Source organism: Chinchilla lanigera, unplaced genomic scaffold (genome assembly GCF_000276665.1).
Source record: "Chinchilla lanigera isolate Chin_1 unplaced genomic scaffold, ChiLan1.0 scaffold00086, whole genome shotgun sequence".
NCBI lineage: Eukaryota > Metazoa > Chordata > Mammalia > Rodentia > Chinchillidae > Chinchilla > Chinchilla lanigera.
In genome coordinates, this window is record NW_004955487.1 from 3,612,138 (window position 1) to 3,633,098 (window position 20,961).

The following is a 20,961-nucleotide window of genomic DNA, read 5'->3' on the forward strand; positions in this document are numbered from 1 at the left end:
AAAATAAAATAAAGTATTGCTAAATCAGTCAGTGTCTCTAGCTTTTGTCTCTGCTGGTCTACATCCTTCTCTGAGGATTTTCCATATGTAAACAGCCCCTATCTCTGTATTCAAATTTTAACTAGGACCTTCATTACCTTCTGCTATCAGATGTCCCGAAGATCAGCCTGGCTGAGAAGACACAAAAAATAACTTGCTTTAAATCTCATGCCTTACAATTGGACGCAGATGGCTGCCCACCAATTGGTACCACAGTGGGCAATGGTCTGTGTTCAGACTGAAGCCTGCATGTTTACTTCCAGGCCCATCACACGGCTTGTCTGTGGAAGACAGCTTTTAAAATTCCCCAGAGATGGTGACACCTGCTAATTCTTTAACAAATGGCTCCTGTGATAGGCAGACATCAAAAGGAGAATAGGAAATGCATTAAATATTTTAAAAATCAACTCAAAATATCCTTTAAAAGCATCAAGAAATAAAAGCAGCAGTGCATGAAATACACACCTTTCATCCTGATGCAGTAATTACCATGCAGTGCTTCTCTGCATGGTGAGATGTGCCAGACACTTGGGGTTATCTTAGTCTCCATGCATCACAGCATAGCAACATCTTCCCCGTGTCCCTCTCATCCTTCCTTCTCCCCCACACTCTGTCTTATCCAACTCTGAAGTTCCTATCATCAGCATCTGCTCCTCTGCCTGCAATCTCCTGGTCCCTAGTCTTTCTTTCTAACCAGCATGGTTTAGATATAGAAACTCTGCTCAAAATCATCCCATCAAGTCATTTACTGGTGACCAGAGTCCAAATAATTTAGCTCATATCCTAATTATTTTCTATTGCTATAACTGAATACCCCAGATGGGTAACTTATAAAAATAAAAGTTGATTCAACTCAGGACTCTGGAGGCTTGGAGGTCCAAGGTCCAGGGCCTTCATGCTGGTGAAGACTTTTCAGAGTCTCAAGGTAGCACAAGGCATTTTATGACGAGAGGGGCACATACAGGAGACGCTACCTAACTGGCTTTTATAACTGACCCCAGTCAAGATAGCCAATGAACCTACAAATCCATCAACTTATTTATCCATGAATGGATGGAGAACTAATTATCTCTTAATGGCCCACCTGGACCCTCCTCTCAATATCCATCCCACTGTGGGGAATTAAACCCCACGGGAGCTTGCTGGGGACTCAGGCCAGGGAACCCCGAGTAGATATGGTCTGGGAACCACCATGCACCCTCCACCTTTGCTGAGTGAGCAGTCCCCACACCTCTGTTCACCCTTTTCACCATGTGCATGCATTACACTCTTCCTTCAGCTTCTCAGGAAATCAACATAATTAGATGGCTAGAATGGACAGCTTTTATAATAAGTCTTTAATCATTGCCCTCAAAATGGGCTGACCTCTGTGCCACTCTCCAGTACATTGAACAGGATCTGCAGCAGCCTGGAGCCCATTCCTTTCCCATGCAGGGGCAGCAAAAGGAGAAGTTCCACAGCAAGCACTTACCCTTCCAAGACAGGGCTCACTGAGCCAAGCTGCAGTGTCCGTGGGAGGGAGAGAAAGAAAGGCAAGCCCGGAAGTGGACGTGAGGTGGGCATCCTGTATCCAAAAACATTTTTTAAGTAAGCTCAGGGCAACTTGGAAATTTTCTTACAGTTTTGGCCCAGGCTTGATGTCCCTCTCTCTGTCCCCCTTCAAAATGAGATCCTTCGGCAAAGCGCCTGCCTGGCAAGTGCAAGGTCGTGAGTTCGGTTCCCGGTACCGGAGAAAAACCAAAAAAAAAAAAAAAAAAAAAAAAAAAATGAGATCCTTTATCTTTCTCTGAGAGTCTAAACTCAGGTAACTGAGGTGTTATTGAAAGGAACATGCTTATATTTTTTGCTTTTTTTAATGCTTAAATGTTTTAAGCTTAAATGCTTAAATTTTTTTGACCAATTCTGCGTGCTTATATCTGGTAATGTGAACAATTAATTTGAAGACAACAACATGCAATATAACAAGCTTGTTGAATTCCTACCATCTTCTTTAGTGACTCTCTGTATCATTTCTAATTTTTTTATTATTTTTATTATCTTTAATTGTTTAATCAATCTTGCATTCTTCCATCTGGTAATCTGAGCACTTTCACTGAAGATAACAATTCATAATATAACAACCATTGTTAATTTCCTATGACCTTTTTTTGAAATTCAGTATCATTTTTATTGTTTCATGTCATTTTGTTTTTGTCTTTGTTGCTGTTATTTTGTTATTTTTTTCTCTTTAAAACAAAAGAAAACCAGCAGGAAAAAAAACAGAGAAAAAGAAATCCTTCTGTCACACCTTGGGCATTTTATTCTCAGCAGTACCAATTTAAGAGACGGGGCAGTGAATATCTGACTAAAATTATCCATGACAGAAACAGCAGACTTTAGGAAAACAATGCTCTGATGGACTAAGATATTTCTTCTAAAGGAAACCAAGAGAATCTAAAAATTCCACCATTCAACCAGATGAACCTCCCCTGTTTTTGTCAGAGTCAACACGAGAATGGATATCAAAGGTGAACCATCTTCGAGCCCAATAATGAAATCATTTTCATGGCTGTCTAACTTCTGTATCCAATCAGTGTGTAGCTTCATACTCATGAGGGATTTTGCTCCAAATCACAAATCACCTTTATGGAGATTGGGGAGCTCTTGTATATAATGTTTTTCCCCTGCTTTTCCACAAAGTCATTTATTTTTCCAATAGGTTGAAATGCCCTGGGTATCGCTCAGATCATATGCAGACTCCAGGGCTGTGAAAAGCATTTCTCAGTGGGTCATGAACTCCAGGGAGTCTGAATCAAAGATGCAATCCAGCTACTCCAGGAGGAGTGAATGTTCACCCCACAAGAACAGAACAGCCTGGCAGCCTCTGAGGCCTTCACAACCTCAGGTCCAGTAGGGACAGCAGCAAATGCGAGGAACAAGCTTCCCAAACCTTTAACACAAAATATGCCCATTAAAGAAGCATCTGTGCATATAAGGAGTCCCTTTACCAATGGGGTGAGCACACAAGGTAATAACTCAGACCCACAGGGAAATAGCACAGGATAAATCCAAAGATCAACACACAGAGAAACCCTTTTTCCCCCTGAAAAGGCCAGTACAGTGGTGAATATCCTTTGAGGAAGCAGCTGCTGAAAATTACAAGACTCGGGAGAAAGGAAGAGGCAGCTATAAATGCACAGCATGAGCAGAAAAGCATCTCAGAACTTTACAAGGAAACTGAGTCTACTCTACTCAACTACCAACAGTAAAATTAATTTTAAATAATGGGATACCCCAGTGGGGGACTGAGAAAGCTCCATAGGTTATCTTTCATTTTGCCAGCCAGGGAAAACACACACATGTGGTAAGATATTTTTTCCTGACACTATTTAATAAGTGGCCACCATCAGTATCAACTTTGTAGAGACGGAAAAGTGGCTTTATGATCTACATAATAATTTCATAAACATTGATTAAGATACTACTACATATTGAAGTGGGAGCAAGACATAAAAAGACAGTGAGAAGTGCCTGATCAAAGTTTTGAATTGTTCTACCTTGCATCTTTTGGTTTTCCCACCTGGTCAATTAAAACAGTGAGGCTGGGTTTTTTGGTCAGTGATAATTGATATTTTGAGAGAGACACATTACACAGTGGGACACCATGGATTTGAATCCTACCTCCGCCACCTAACAGAGCTACAGCCCTGAGCTCTTCTATCTCAGAATGACTGATGTTTGGGAATACAGGATTTTTGCCATGTGGGTGGCTGATCTGTGCCCTATAAGGTGGTTAGTAGCATCTCTGGTTTCCACCAACACAAAGCCAGTAGGACCTCCCAGGCTTGACAACCAGAATGTCCCCAGACATTGCCAAATGAGCTTCACTGGGCATGAGATTTAAAAAGTCATGAAACCAGCTTTGCTGTTGTGTACTTTCTTTGGGCTTTGTACAAATAGGAAACTGAACTGAGTTATTACAGTGGTCTGCAATGTGGAACCTTTAAGGTAGTGTGTTGCTCTGAAAATATCATGCATTTAGACACAAATTCCATCCAAATTCCATCCATTTCAGGTTGTTAGCTTTAGGTAAGTTCCTTACCCTCATTAAGTCCTAGACTCCTACCTACAAACGCCAGTCTTCCAGTGAGCTGCTGTTATTCCCCTTGGCTGCAGCAGTTGCCTACTGTCCTGCATAATCCTAAGTGAAGCTGGCTGTATCCAGTTTAAGCTAGAACCTGGCCAACAGATGCTAAGTCCAGCTGTCTCACAGGACTGAAGTCACCAGGAAATAACCCAAAAGTATGTACTGGTGCTTTAAATTGAATGATGTAGCCTATAAATAATAAAAAAGAGCACGGGGGATCAGATATAACTACCTGTGATATTTCTTAATTTTATTCACATGCATTCCATATGTGGAAAGCATAATTGTTATGACATAAACAGGCAAAATAAAACAGGTATCAAGGGTTCTATCATTGTCTTGGTTAGCTTCAGGCCATGTAATTGACCAGAAGTTTCAATAGCTTTGATAGTCCTTCCAGTTCCTAGCATTGATTGCTTTTTTATCTTTCAGTATATAGCTATGGATGCCCAGGCTTGCAATTGAAATGCTCATCAAATTTCCAAACAGTACAGGTTAATGTGTTTCCTCACTGAAGCAAAGGAAAATAGCCAAGTGACTTTTCTTTGACTTTCAAAATTCATAAGTGATATTGCATGCTGCTCTGTCCCTGATGGATGCAGGGTATGCTACCCAGTTGGTCTTATAATGTCATGAATGCCTCTTTGCTGAAATCATTTGTCAAAGTAAAAAAAAAAAAAAAAAAAAGTAAACATCCCCCTAACAATTACTATGTGTCAGGTAGTGATCTGAGGACTGCAGATATTTTAATTTGCTTAATCCTGGTAATGACACTATCTGTGAGATTAAAAGATACCATTAACATCCTTGTTTTACAAATGAGGAAATGGAGCAGAGAGAGGCTAAGAAACTTGGCCACTGTCACACACCTAATATTTGGTAGGGCTGAGATTTGAACCTAAGAAAACTGGTTTGAAAACTGACATGCTTAACCACCACACTATAAAGCCTGTCCAATTCTTATTAAGTCTTTTAACTATAATATTCATTAGATGGAGAGACAGAGACAGAGACAGAAGAGCCAGACAGAGAAAGAGAGAGATACAGAAATTGAACATTTATACAAAATTAGCAAGTATGTCAAACAAGCTGTGAAATTAACACATCCTATGTGTGTTAAGGGTGCTTTTCCTGGTAATTTGTGTGCTTCTGCTTTCTTTATTTCATAGTTCACTACTTCAATAAGAAAGAAAGAAGAAAAAGAAAGAAAGAAAGAAAGAAAGAAAGAAAGAAAGAAAGAAAGAAAGAAAGAAAGAAAGAAAAGGTTCTGCTTTATCTTTCATAAAAATATAAATAAGATCCTGATTCAAAACCTATTGTAAAAGGCCAGGGATATAGCTCAGCACCTGCCTGGCAAGCTTGAGGTCATGAGTTTGATTCCCGGTACAAAAAGAAAAAAAAAAACCTATTCTAAGAAGGAACTAGAACAATGTTAATGCAAGATATGAACATTTATTTGTCTGCTGTTCATTAGCTGCTGATGTATTTATTTGATCATTCATTAATTTATTAATTCCCAGATTATAGATAAACAAGTAGAGTTCAAAGAGACTGACATTTTTACAGGCATATTGAAGAACATCTTTTGCTTTATTCCAGCATTGTAGCCATTTGGCTTAAAGTTCTTATTTCACATTTGAATAAAACAGATTGTATTATCTCTAAGGTGATCAGCAGTAAAACCATGTGGATTAAATGTTTATAAAGAACACTTTTCCAGAATAAAATGATTATATAAAGAATTGTCTTATTACTTGCACTTTGAAACCTTTACATGTGACTCCAATCACTAAGCAGTTAGATAATAATTTGAACTAATCTCTTTTATTATTTTAAAAAATTGTGATATTATTTAATTCTGCAGAGCAGTATTCAAATTCCATTGTTGTTCATAGCAAAAGCTCTAAAAGTTATTGCATTTTGTACTGAGTAGTTCCTTACAAAGTTTCATCTTGCACAGATGGCATGACATAAAACTGTTGGGATCCTTATTTACTTCAAAATATTTCAATTAAAAAACAGAGAGACAACACATCTTCATTCTCAAGATGTCTTAGGGCAGAAAAAGAATAACAACATTTAAGGGTTTTAGTTTCAAATAAAACTTTTGACAAAGGACATGTTAGAAATAATTATAAACATACTAACTAGTCAGACAATAAGATTTGCAAGTCTGTGCAAGCAAAGTCCCAGGGTTCCATTGACATAAGGAATTGCTATTCTCATCCCAATCTTTCTTGTATTCTTTGTATATGATAGTGAATCAACTATGAATACAATAAATATCAGTTCTGTCCAGTTCTCAAACTTAGAAACACACAGGACATATGGTTATATTTTTCTTACAACATCTGGAATTGGTACCCTGTGCGTGGTTGATGTTATATTTCAAATTGGATTAGTTTAATCTTTCATTTAGCAACCTCTTTGACTGCACCTGACTGCAGCAGAGTTAGCAGACCACAGCCTGAAGGCTGAATCCAGCCAGCAGCCCATGTTTATTAGGTCCTTGAGCTAAAAATCATCTTTATGTTTACATAAAATTATAAAATATAAATAAAAAGAATATGAAATAGAGGACAGATATTCCCCCAAAAGTCTTACAATAGCAACTTGGTGACTCTCTATACATAAAAGTTTGCCAGTCCCTCCCTGATCTGTGGAATGAAATCTAAGTTCCCAGTCTTGGCACCTGGGCTCCTCTCAAGTGAGCTGATTGTATTTCTCTAGCTTTCTTCCCTCCCCTTCCCCCATGTACATCCTCTGTGTCTGGGTTACCATTGGCCACAGCAGCTCACCCAGGACTCAGTCACTTGGATGGGTGCTGAGCAGGCACTATGCAGGGCCACCCCGGACCTCCCATTTGCTCACTCCTTGAGAATTCCTTTTCTCCCATGCTTGGCCAGTGCAGAGGGGCGGAACTTCAGTGTTCCTTCTTTCATTCCATCTATTACTGTTTATACAGACTAATACTTCTCCCTCTGGCAGATTTGCACAGAACACCCCTCGACTCTGTTTGGCCCATCACCCCCTTTACCTGCCCTTTCCCCACCTTCACATTGCATAGAGCAGACTGCTTATATTTACCCTCACTGTCCCCTCATAGCATCATTTATTGCCTTTTTAATTTTTATTTTTATTAATACTTTTTTTGCAGTACCTAGTGCTCACATTCATGGCGGGGAATTGGTGATGCCTCTAACACCTCTTGATTCTTGTCCCTTGCCTTCTCTCTTCCCTTCCTCTTCTCCATCTCTTGGTCCCCTTCCCTTTTGTCAAAAGAGCTGTCTCCCTGTTTCCTATTACCTACCATTTACTTTGCTCTTTAATTTATTTATGAGTTGTGGCTGTTCCCTTAAATTCCTTAACGTGTCCTACTCCATTTAGGACAGAATTTACCTGGCTCTGGAAGGAATTAGCTAAATTCCCCATCAGCTCATCAGTGCAATGGCCAAATTACGCAGAGCTTCCCTCTTTCAGAGCATTACGAGAACTAACCATGTAAGGTAGGAATCTTTCTGAAACATTTTACACACAGGAGTGCCTTCCAAACAGCATGCACAGAGTGCACATACTCTGTTTCTCCTGACTCAGGTTGCTTTCTAGAGGCCCAGGCAATATGTGCTTGAATACAGGATTTTTCCCAAGGGCCCAGGAGAATGAAGAGACTGAAATCTCCGACCTCCTGGGCACAGGATGATGTGGGTCTTTATACCTCTGTCCAAGGTTCTGAACACCCCACCCTGCACCTGGCCATCTTGGGTCGTGTGCTATGGACTCCTGAGGCCACCAGAATTCCTCCGCCCGCTCTCCCTACCCCTCTTGCAAGTTGTTTCTGCTTCTGGTAGACCAGGTAATCAAACAACCAAGAATGTTTGGGATGTTAAAGACTAAACCAGAATAAAGAGGCCCAGAGCAGCTCCCCTGAGTGTCAAGCATATAAATTTTAGCCCATAGATTTGGCTCCATGGTGATTTATGTTTTTTCATTTAGTTATTTTAAAAACTCTGAGCACCTAGGTCAAACTTTATTCTAGGCAAAAATACAGGCACAGTAGAAATCGACAAGCATTTGCCTTTATGGAAATGGCAAGCTGCTGAGTAAAGAAAGAGAAATAAGTTAATAAAATACTTATGCATGTAACTAAGCCAATGATGACAGAAATAGAGAAAAATAAAGCCAGGATGAGAAAAAAAGAGAAATTTTTAAAATGGTGACAGTGATATTGGGGCAGAGCCTAACATTTCCATGATGGGACAGTCTCAGGCAGGAGGAAGAGTCAGGCAAGGGCTCTGAGTACATTCCTAGTGCCCAAGAAAGGGAGGGACCAGGTGCCACTTAGACAGCAACCCCAGGGCTGTGCAGGTCAGGCCCAGGAAGGAGGGGCTGCACCAGGTCCTGTAGGTGATTCTAACAACATCATTTTTGCCCCAGAGTGAGAAGGGAGATGAGCAATGGATTTTGAGCAAGAGTGATGTGGTCATTGATGCTTCTAAAGGATTCTTCTGGATGGTGGAGTGAAAATAGTAGAAAAGAAAGGAAAGAGTCAGGGAGCAGCCAGGAAGAAGAAAGAAAGGAGGAGCCAAGGACAAGTATACCCCCTTCCAGGTCATACCTCAATATCCACCTCCAACCAGGCCCCACCTCCTAACATCATATTCAACCATGAACTCATTCGTGGATGGATCCACTGATTATCACAGCGCCCATGATCCAGTTACCTTCCAAAAGCCCCACCTCCGAACACAAGACTTGGACTCCTAGAAGTTTTTTTAGTACTAAACTATAAAACACTGAAGTTGAGTCATAAAAGAAAGGGCTACAAGACTTATGTTACAAGATGAAAGTGTTGCTCCCTTGTTAAAAATCACTGCTAAGCTCAAGAGGACAAAGTCAGTGCATTCAACCAAGCATTGCTCTGGATGCAGAGCACTCATACAGGACTGAGCAGTTCACATGCCCAGGAAAGATGCCTGTGGACCAGCCCTGTGTCTTGAGCCAGGAAGGGGGATTCAAGTTCAAGGGATGAGGGATGATGGAGGAGTCGACTGCTTTTTGTGGTGGCTTATCACACACAGCAAAATGTGTGGTAGGTTGATCCTGTTGGTCCCGAAGCAGAAAATGCTGGCAAGCCAGCAAAGACAGGGGACAGGGGACAAAGAGGTCTGCTAGAAATAGGCTTGCATTCAACTCACTGATGGAGCCTTTAAAGCCCAGGAAAGGATGGGTCCTCTCTGAATCTAAAAGTTCCCACAGTGAAACCAAAGCTCTCTAGTCTTTACAAAGGTATTTCCCACCAACAAAATTGCAGAAGCTGTCTATGTTAGTCAGCTTTCCCATACCCAAAACCCACAGCCTGAAGGAGGAGGGGCCTAATTTGGCTCATGGTTCCAGGGGACTCAGTCCATGGTCAGCTGACCTCAAGCTGGAGGTCATGGCACAAAGGCGTGGAGGAGCATAGTCACAACTCCATGATCCACCCAGACACACCCAGAAATCTGCTTTATAATCTCAAGACAGTCAAATTGACAATTAAGATTAACCCCACATCACATGTGGCCTACAGGTGGTGTATTCTTCTTCTCCCTCATCCTTGGTGTGCAGCCAGGGAGCCCACCACAGTTTAATAATAAATACTTTGAACACATTGCACATGTTTGCAAACATTGCCCATACCTTTGCTGATGGACTGTGGGAAGCCAAGGCAAAACATCACAGACATTACCTAAATATCAGTTCCATGCTTTATGTTCTAAGGCCCAGAGTTATTCAGTCATGGTTGGATGGATGGCTCTTTGTGTCAAATAATCATACTTGTTTGTGTGCTGGCTTTGAAATCAGGCAGATTTGGATTCAAGTTTAGGATCTCCACTTACTATCCCCATATCTCAGGTTACCAGGTAACTCATTGAATCATTCTGCAGCCTACAGATAAAATGAGGAAAGATACGTAAAGAGCCTTCATTTTGAGACTGCTCAAATGGATGAATCAATATCACTAGATTTACTGGGACAGAGATGATGGCTTTGTCAAGGAAGAAGATAATCCTCCCCTCCCATGTCACCACAGAGTCCCTTCCAGCCATCAGGAGGCAGACAGGGGCCAGTCCCTTCCCCGCAGGATCAGCAGGTGGCCTCCACGGGGAAGCCAGCGCCCAGCTCTGGGGCGTCCCCCCACCTCCTCCTCTCACCGACTTTGCCCACTGCAGCATGATTTGTATTTATTCCATCTTCCTGCCACTCACTCATTTAGAGCCACTAATGAAAACAATTTATGTAAGTAATGAAAACAATTTATGTAGCAAATGGCTAATTATATGATACTTGGAGAAGAATTAAACATTCAGAACATGAAATTCAATAATGCATACATTTGATATCCAATTTACCACAAAATGTAGTAACCAGGGACGGATTCTAAATCAAGTTGATCTGGTTAGGTACTGTTGGTAGCCAGTTCCTTTTCTACAAAAGGTATTTCCTCCTCTCCCCGGGCCCTCTGATACAGACCGGGCTCTGGTCCCATCTCCCACCTTCCTGTTCTGCATCCATGGGGGCAGCGCTGAAGTGCTCGGCAATGTTCATACACCTGCTTCATGCACTTGTTGGGATGATGACCCATGGCCAGTTCTGTAAAGGACCAGGTGCCTGCTCCACAGTAGGAACAAGACAAATGTGCATGTTTGTCTCTCCAAGGTTTGTAGCAAATGCGCGCACACACACACACACACACACACACACACGCACATCACAGATAAAGGAGAGTTGGCCTCCAAGTCGAAACACATGGAGAAAATACATCATTAAATCAGGCATGAATGCAAAAGTGGGTACAAGACAGGTACAAGCCTGGAGGGCCCTTCATGGAGGCCATGTGAGCAGACATATTGGGTGCTCCATCTTGTTCCCCGGGCACACAGCGTGTTCCCTGTGAAGACGGTTCCCACTGAGCAGGAATCCCTGTGTCTCTCTTGCAGCCCCTGAAGCTGAAAACATAAGGGGAATATTGGGGAGCAAACATCCCTAATGCAACCCTCACCCTAGGAGGACAGGAGCTGGGGCTTCCACTCTCCCCTGCCTCTTGCTGCTCATTCAGTGACTCTGTCTTGGGCCACACTCTTTTAGAGGACCCGGTGAGTTCCAGCCCTTGTTTCTGCAGCAATAACCTGCAGACGTATGAGCCTTTCCTTGGCTTTCCTCTGTGTCACACTTCCCTGCTCCTTCACCTGCTTCCCACAACCCCCCAAGTAAACATGATGAGCCCTAACCCTCGATGCAAGGTCTATACTGAGCCCCAAGACCCCTGTAAGCAGGGGAGATGACACTGAGGAAGCCCCTTCCACTAGAGGCATGAGCAACCCACACCTCAGAGCTAATCCTGGGGCAGAGCCAGCCCAGGGTCCTGTTCACATGGAAATATTCTTATGCAGAGAAACACGCTCAATGGTGTCTTCTCAGCTGCCTGCCTGAGAATCAACCCTGCAGACCTGCTTCCCAGAGCACCCACTGGTCAAAGAAGGGAGCTATTAAAAGGGATGAAACACAGGCCAGCATTGCTAAGAAGAAAGAAGGAAAGGATGGCAGGAGCAGCATCCCAGGTCCTGCCTAGAAGGCACAGGCCAGAAAGAGTGCAGCATCACATAGGGACATTGCATGGCCTTCTAGCTGGGGAATTTGTGGGAGGCAAATTTGGCAGAAACCAGCAGCACCACCACCAACACCCCAGCACGCACGCTGACAGACCAATGCCCTGCACAGGGACCGACCATCCACCTATGAGAACATACTTCCCATCTCCCTGTACACACACACAGGTGACTCCCAGTACAGACACAACCTTCCCCCCTTTTGCACACACTGAGCCTGTACACACACAAACTATCCCCCACTGTGCACCCATCTGCCACATACACACACACATACACACACACATGCACACATGCCATATCCTGCATACATGCAGACTATTCCCCCCAAGTACACACACAAATCCATCTCACATTGTGCACACATTCAGGGAGCCACAGCCATGTCACAGTCTTAGCACTCTTAGTCTTGCTGTCACTGTCCTATTTATTTTGACTTCCTGTGCATCCAAGAAGCCCCTGCATCATAGGAAGGACTGTATTATACAGGAACAGTGGCACTTTCCTCCCTCTGTAATTAAACCTCTTTGAATAGAATTGAGGAGCCTAACATTCTAATAGAAATAAAGGACCCAAATATATTGGCCACTTTGTAGTTCTTTGAATATCCACCAGGAAGATAAACCCTGATACACTGATGCTTCCTATAGTTGAAGGCTCCTTTCCCCGGGATCTTTTCACTTAGTGATGGTAATGTGTTTATCCCAAATCTTCCTACTCCTTTGCAAGCCATCTTTGTTGCAAAAGTAGACTTTATACAATTAAGAAATGTTGCAAAACTAAATAAAACTCAATGGACTTGGAAGCTGAACTCCCACTTGTAGCATGGAACCTGCTGAGATTCAGAGGTCTGGGATGCCTGTGTCTGGAATGAAGAAATCATTCTTGCAGAAATCTAGCTTTAGCACTTGGTGGGAGGAAGCACACTGGGCCCAACGGTTAGGCAGCTTGGCTCCAGCTCCAGAGGTCTGGAGCTGCCCTCCTCTGCCCTATGTCACCTCTGCCCCTGAGCTGTGGAGCTTCCACCACCAGCAGCAACCAGAGGGAGAAGAGGCAGCTTTCCCTTTGGGTGTACCCCTGTAATTCACCACTCTGAGAGGCTGAGGCAGGAGGACTGCAAATTCCACCCAAAGCTGGGCAACTTAACAACTCAACAAGACTCTGCCTCAAAAAAAAAAAAAATTAAAGGATGAAGACCCTGGGTTCAAGCCCCAGTATCACAAAGCAAAGAAGAAGAAAAAAAACCTGGATGGGGTATAGTATTTCTGAGATTTCTGTAACATAAGAATAATCCCCAAAAAACAGAATTGAAAATCTCCCAAAGCAATAATAAGGCTGGAAGCCAAGCACAGTTGTAAAATCCCGCAATCTCAGCACACTGGGAAGCTGAAGCAGGAAGATTAAATGTTTGAGTCCATTATCAGTAATTTACTAACTTAGTGAGACCATGTCTCAAAATAAAAAATAAAAAAGGATTAGGGATGTGGCTCAGTCCAAAAGCCCTGAGTTCAGTCTTCAATACAAATGCCACAAACTGAAAATAAATAGAGCTGGATCTCCTTTGGGCACATTTCCACACTCACGTGCTACTTCCACCTTGGAAAGTGCAAACAGCAGCTTCAGTTTCTGATTACCCTCCACTAGTGTGGAAAGTTCAGTCCATCAAACAAACAAACAGAAGACATTAAGCATTTACGTGCTACTCAGCACTGGACTAGCTAGTAGGGTCGATAAAAAGGCATAATTTTCTAAGTGCCCATTGTAACAGGGTAATTGTAGAGAATTACTCTGCTCAGCAGCAGCATGTTTAACATAGAGAACCTTCCTTCCGATGTTAACTACTTGATTATAACAACATGTGACAAAGTTCTCTAGAGACCATTTGTGTTTCTTTCAATACAAACCTAGCACAACGGGAGACAACTCTAGAATAATAATTTCTAAAACTTCAGTGAGGATTTACATTTCTTGGTATGATACGAAATGAAAGTACAACATGTGTAAAACTTGAAAAAATACAACAAGCAATGCTTTTCAGTCTTTGGACAACAGGAATATCAGGTTAATGATTCCAGAGAGGGCAGAAGGGGGAAGTGGCTGCTCACTGGGATCCCTGGAGACACCTTCAAGCAGAGAGGATGAGTGGACACGTAGCATCCCACTGAACCCAGAGGCAGAGGTCAGAGTCCCTGTGGTGTTACCTACCTGGTAACTAGGTCACCAACTGATAGCCAAGAGAAACTGCAGCTGGAGAAATATGTGAAGAAAATGGCTTAGGGTTCCCCGAATTTGTTGCAAAACATGTATGAGGTATGATAAAAAAAACAAATTTGGTTAGAACGGAAAACATACCACAGCACTATATGTGCACCCATGTTTATAGCAGCGCAATTTGTAAGAGCTAAATCTTGGAAACAACTGCAAATGTCCGTCAGCTGCGAAATGGACAAAAAAGATGTGTTTTTATACAATGGCATATTACTCAGCTATAAAGAAAGATAAACTAGAGGCTTTTATAGGTAAATGGATGTAACTAGAGACCGTACTCGTAAGTGCAATAAATCAGACTCACGTGTGTAAACATCATATTGCCTCCCTACTATAAGAACCTGAAGTAAATAAAATCTGAAAGGTACAATAGATATTGTGAAAGGGAAAGAAACTGCTCAAAGAGAAAGAACAACTGGGATGAGGGAAAAGAGAAAAAAAATGAAGAAAGGAAAAATATGTATGTACATATATATACACAAGATAGCTAAGATAATTGTACTACAATTTCTATTGGTTTATGGAAAGGAACAGTTAATGTGTAATTGTTTGATCAGTCTTACATGCCTATATCTGGTTATCTGAGTAACCACTTTGAAGATAACAATAGGTAATATAATAACCATTGTTAATTTCCAGTTACCTTGTTTTTAAATTCTGTATCATTTCATTTTTTATATTGTTTTGTTTATGTCTTTGTTTTTGTTACTTTGTTTTTGTTCCTTTCTCTTTAAAATAAAAAAGAAAAGATACCTGGTTAAAGTATAAAGAATTTATTACAGTGAAAGACACACTGCCATGAATCCCCCTCTAAACCCTCCCTTCACTTTGAACACACTCATCCCACCATCCTTGCAACTTTCTGCAGCAGCTCTCGAGTCCTCTTTCCCGAAGATCTTTAGTTGTGCTATCCTGGCTGCTTCAATGTTCTAAATCAATTCCAAATACTTCCTTTTCGTGGTCATTTTGACTGGGGCAGAAACAGAAGTTGCATGGTGCCAGAGGTGGTGAGTCAGGTGGATGAGGACACACTGTGAGGTTTTTACTTGGTAGAAATTGCCATAGATGACCCAATCCAAAAATGGGCAGTGGAGATGAATACACACTTCTCAGACAAGGAGATACAAATGGCAAATAAATATATGAGAAAATGTTCAACATCATTAGTCATTCAAGAAATGCAAATTAAAACAACACTGAGATTCCACCTTACCCCAGTAAGAATGGCTAGCATTAAGAAATCAACCAATAACAAATGCTGACGAGGCTGTGGAGAAATAGGAACCCTTCTCCACTGCTGGTGGGAATGCAGACTGGTGAAACCACTGTGGAAATCAGTTTGGAGATTCCTCCGAAAACTAGGTTTAGAGGTCCCATTCAACCCAGCTATCCCCCTGCTGGGTATTTTCCCAGAAGATCTAAAAACATCATATCACAGTGATGTACGTGCACCCGTGTTCATAGCAGCACAATTTGTAATTGCTAAAATGTGGAAGCAACCTAAATGTCCATCCACTGAGGATTAGATAAGAAAATTGTGGTACTTTTATATAATGGAATATTACTCAGCTGTAAAGAAAGATAAACTCGAGGCTTTTATAGGCAAATGGTCACAACTAGAGACCATACTCATAAGCGAAATAAATCAAACATACATGTGCAAGCACCGCATTGTTTCTCTAGTGCAAAGCCTGAAAGAGTTAATTTAATCTAGGAGATATGATAGACATTGAGAATTGATAGGAAAGCACTCATAGGTAAAGGATAACTGGGATATGGGAAAAGAGAAGGGAAAGAAGGAGAAAGTTTGTATATATGTATATGCAGGGTAGTTAACACGGGTGTTCTACTGTCCTGTATTTCCTTGCTGAAAGAAACTGTCAGTGAGGCATTGGTTGATTAGCTTTGTATGTCTATATGTGTTTTCATGAGAAACTACATTGAAGATATCAATATGTAATACAATAAGCATTGTTAATTCCCTACCACTCTGTTTGTAACTCTGTTATGTCTGTACTGATCCTATGCTATTTTGTAAAATGTTGTCGGTCTGTTAGTATTTTCCTCCTTTTATTTCTAAAATAAAAAAAAAAGAAATTGCCATAAATGTTTAATCAATGAGGGTTACTTTTAAAATATGATGAATGTTTAAATAAAATAATCTATTATAATAAAAGGCACATTGCTATTAAATCCCTCAAAATACTCCCCAATTCAAACACATTTATCCCATTCTTGTCAATGTGTCTTTTACTATAATAAGCTTTATAAGTTTAAGTATTCATCATTTTTTTTTCAATCATCCGTCATACCTAGGTACTGAGGAAGCTCAGCAAAGACCACCCAAGATGACTACAAAGATAGCAGCCTAACTCATTATAGTCAAGCTGTTGAAAGACAATACTCAAAAGGAAACAATGTAAACATAGCCAGAGAAGAAAACACCCTAGTCACATGGGAGCACTAATATAAATTAGAATTCACTTATAGCAACACAGACCAGAAACAAAGCAATGGGAATGAAATTATTAAAGGAATAAAGAAGAAAAGATAGTCAGCACAGAGTCCTTTAACTGGGTTTTTAAAATAACCTTTTTAGATAATTGAAAGCTGAGAGAATTTGTCTTTAACATACCTGCCTTCCAAAAAATAGTATAAGAATTTCTTCAAGATAATTAAAAATGGTAGATTTTTTTCAAACAACAGGAAGTAAATAAACTATATCAAACATGCAAAACATAAGATAAATATTAGTGACTACAAATTTACTCATCTTAACTACTTTAGGAAACTTTTTCTTAACTAATTTCAGCAGTTTAAAGCAAAAGTAAAAACTTTGAGATCTTTAGAGCACAATATTAAGTGAAACAAATCAGTCTTAGGAGATTCAATATCCCACTGTTTCTCTAATATGAGAGACCTAAAATACAAATAATTTAAAGACCAAACTAACAAAGACATGTTAAAAAACAGAGGTCAACAGGTCAGGGGTATAAAAATAATCAAGATGTAATAAATATACACACCAGTTCCCCAAGATAAACATAATCACTACGTATTGCAAACATATACCAGTAAAAAAATGTTCAAAATAAAACAAAAGCAAACAATTTTAAAAGCTTCACATTGTGGCATTTTTTACAAATATTCTGTAAAATACACACAAGTTGTAGCACAAAGATATTGGGAGATAAATGGATTACACCATTATAGGGCTCTTAAATTTTGAATTAAGTGATACAGTTAAATGCTAAGTGGACTTTCAGAAGTTAAGCATAAATATTAAAATCCTTAGAGCCACACTGAAAATAAACAGAGGGGATTATAGCTTTAAAGTGATAGAGGAATTTGCATGGAATAGTAAAGATAAATTAATAATTCAAAGAAAGGAGCAAAGAAACCAAACAAAACATAGGCAAACAAGAAAACAGCTGAGCACCAAATAAGTAGCAAAGGGGTAGACTTAAGTGAACACCATAAACATCTACCTACCGGAGAAGTAAACTAAATGCCAATGAAAATCAATAGCTTGTCAGACAGGGTAAAAAGAGCCTACTCCATTTGGATAAAAAAATGCACAAAGTGAGAAGATACTGGAAGCAAAAAGCTAAAGAAAATGTATATTGTGCTTCCTGTATGCAAGAAGATTCTGAGGACTTCAAGGCAAAGCAACAGAGGTGAGACAGGGATCACAAGTTCGAGCCCAGTCTGGACAACTTAGAGACTTAGCAAGATCCTGTCTCAGAATAAAAAATAAAGAGAGGCTGGAGATGTTGCTCAGTGCAAAGGCCCTGAGTTCAATCCCCAGAACCACTAAAAAAAAAAAGGAATAGAAACAATGATCATAATGAATGAAGGTTAATTCTCTTCTCAAGGAAAACAAATGCTGTGAAAGGTGAAGTTCAGGTAAGGTGAAGTTCTAGTAACAGAACTTCCAGGCTGCTGAAGTTGACTGTGGCTCCTTATCAGAGGAAAAACAAAAACTCAACCTCATAGCTGATGATTCCCACACAACCTGTCACATGGGGCTCAAGAACTCAGAACAAGACAGTCACCTGGGAGCCAGGCCCTGGCTCCCCATGGAGTACGATAGCTTGGGAAGAGCTTTGGAGACCTAGGAGATGATGCCTGACTGCACTGGACCACGTGAACATGTGTGTGTCAGAACTCATCACATTACACATATGATTGTTTTTACAGAAGGAAGTAACAGGATATTATGTAACAGAGTGTGGCAGAGTGTTTTAGTTTGCTGGGGCTAGTGTCATGAGTGCCACAGACTAGGCGGCTTACCTAGAAATGTATGGAATCACAGTCTGGAGGCCCGAAGTCCAAGGCCAAGGTGCCATTTGGTTTTTCCAAGGGCTACAAGGATCTGTTGCAGGCACTTGTCCTTGGGTGACAGATCCTTTTCAGGAGTCTTCACACCATCATTCTTCTGTCCCTGTCTCTGTCCTAATCTCATCCACTCTAAGGACTTCATTTTATAAATACCCTTTTATGCTCACAAACTTCAACTTATAAATTTCAGCGAATGGACCCAATTCAGCCTACAATATGATCCAATAAGAACTTGGAATGAAGGACTCCAACTGTAAAAAGTAAACTAAATTACATGGAAATTGGTAACATGCTTCCCTACGATGAAACCAAGCACATTTCCCCTTTGTATGAGTTTTTTGCTTTGTTTTGTTTTCTAAAAGTTGCAGGAATTTTCCAAAAGCTATGCTGAGCTTTCTTATCATAGCGATGGTGTTAGCAGATGTGGGTATGAGGCCCAGGGCAGAGATTTCTGGGAACTGATGAAGATTCACTTCAGCAAGTTGCAAAAAGGAGGCCTGGGCTGTCGGGTGCCATGAGAACTGAGGTACCAGAGGTAGTGTGCTGTCTTCCCAGGACAGAATTTGCCCTCGATTTTCCAGATTGAGCAGCAATGGTGAATTGACGTCATTCCTCACTAACTCCCATGTACCCCCTCCTAAAGCCCTGCATGCAAGACCCAGAGCTCATCATGGCATGGAGAAGCCCACATGGGGCTTGAGCCATTGTTCCCAGACCCCATATTTCACCACCTGCCTGCCAGACTGTCACAGAAGACTTCAATCTGATAACGGAATCAGAACCTCAAAGACTGTTCTGAAGAAGATACAGGCTGTGGCCTGGAGATGCCAAGGAGTCTTCTCCACCATCCACGCATCTCACAACACAGACGCTCCACGGTGCAAATCCTGGCATGGCAATCAGAGGGGACTGTGGTTCCGCAATCCTGAACATGGAGACCAAATGCAGGCGACAAATCCTGCCTTAATGAGTGCAGTCACACTTCGCTGCCATAATTCTGTAGAAAAGCGCATGATTTATTTAAATCATAACACATTTTGATGCAACCAAGCAAAATCACTCAGTTGCTGGTAGTTCACACACTGTGTTGTCCCCAAATCTGCTCTCCCCACCATGCCTGTGGAAGTCAGTTTTTCCCCTCAAAGATAGAACATTCTGTTCAGTGTGGGTTTTGCTTCTAAAAGGGTTAGGAATTGTGAAAGCCACACAATGACACATGAGCTGCACACTTTCGGGAAATCTAATGAAACCAGGCATTGAGACATTAACCTTCAAAGCAGAGCCTGGTGTTCCCCAAATTACTGAGGCCAATATTTCACCATGACAAGCGCTCATAATGAATAATTAAGTGTTTCATATCATATTGCAGTAGTGAAAATGATAATTTTGCAATTGATGGGCCTTGAACCTAGTCTCTATTCTTAAATGTCATTAAAAGAAAAAGAGGGGCAGTACTAACGAAATAAGTGGTTTTTGAATGGCTGAGATGTAACAATTCTGACGTTGAAAATCTTTTGTCAGAACACAACAGTGGCCCAGCTTGGAGAATTTCATGAAAAATTTAAGAGGGAAATTTCAACCTGGAACAAGTTCGCATCTCATGCTGGCTTGCCCGAGGTTAAGCTGTGGGTTTTTTTTTTCCTATAATGCTTAGTTAAAGCTACTAATATAAATCATTCAGCACATGCACATGTTACTGTACCTTAAAATGGAAATTTAGCTTTCCTTCAAATCCTATTTTTATTAGTTACTGGAGTTATTTAGAACAATTTAACAAATGCATCTATGCATAGCTTCCTATAAAAAATGTTTATTGCAAGATACTTTTCCCCTTTCAGTAAATATAGCTGCTACCCTAGGGGGCCCTTCCATCACTAAGAGCATTACAGAGCAGGTTAGCCCGTGGACATGTGGGCCGTGGTAGCAATATTCTTGCCAAGAATTATCACCACTATCTGAAACAAAAAAATTACATTTCAATGCCCATTTATTTCTTACCCAGCACCATTTCTTTAACTAAGAAGAAGACTAATTCCTTTAATATGCAGGAAGCACTAATTAGAATCTACATTTTTATTCATTCATTCCAATTTCAATGAAAAGTACTAATGTTCTGAGAAAGGTTTAATTAGGGCAACACTTAGGACAGAGAAATGAAAAGTTAGCCACAAGAATCACCCCAGAGAGCCCTGTCGGAGGTAAATACAAGCTCACTGATGGTTCTATTTGCAATTGTTGAATTGCAGCCTCTGGTCCAGTAGAACCAAGCTGCTGTCTTCCAACTAAGCAGGACTTGATTTGTTAAAAACCTGATCTTCAGAGAAATCAGCCCTCAAAGCACAAACAATAAAAAAGCCTGCACTGACCCTGTAGTGACTGCATGGGCTGTGACAGCCCCTGGTCCGGTACCATCGTGGCCAGGGTGGGAGCAGAGAAACCTGATTTATGTCTTTCTGTCTGTCCATCTTCCTCCTTTGCTGCTCTCACATCCGGTGGCCCCAGGTTTTGTTACTTCTCTCTGATCCTGACCCGTGACGTGGC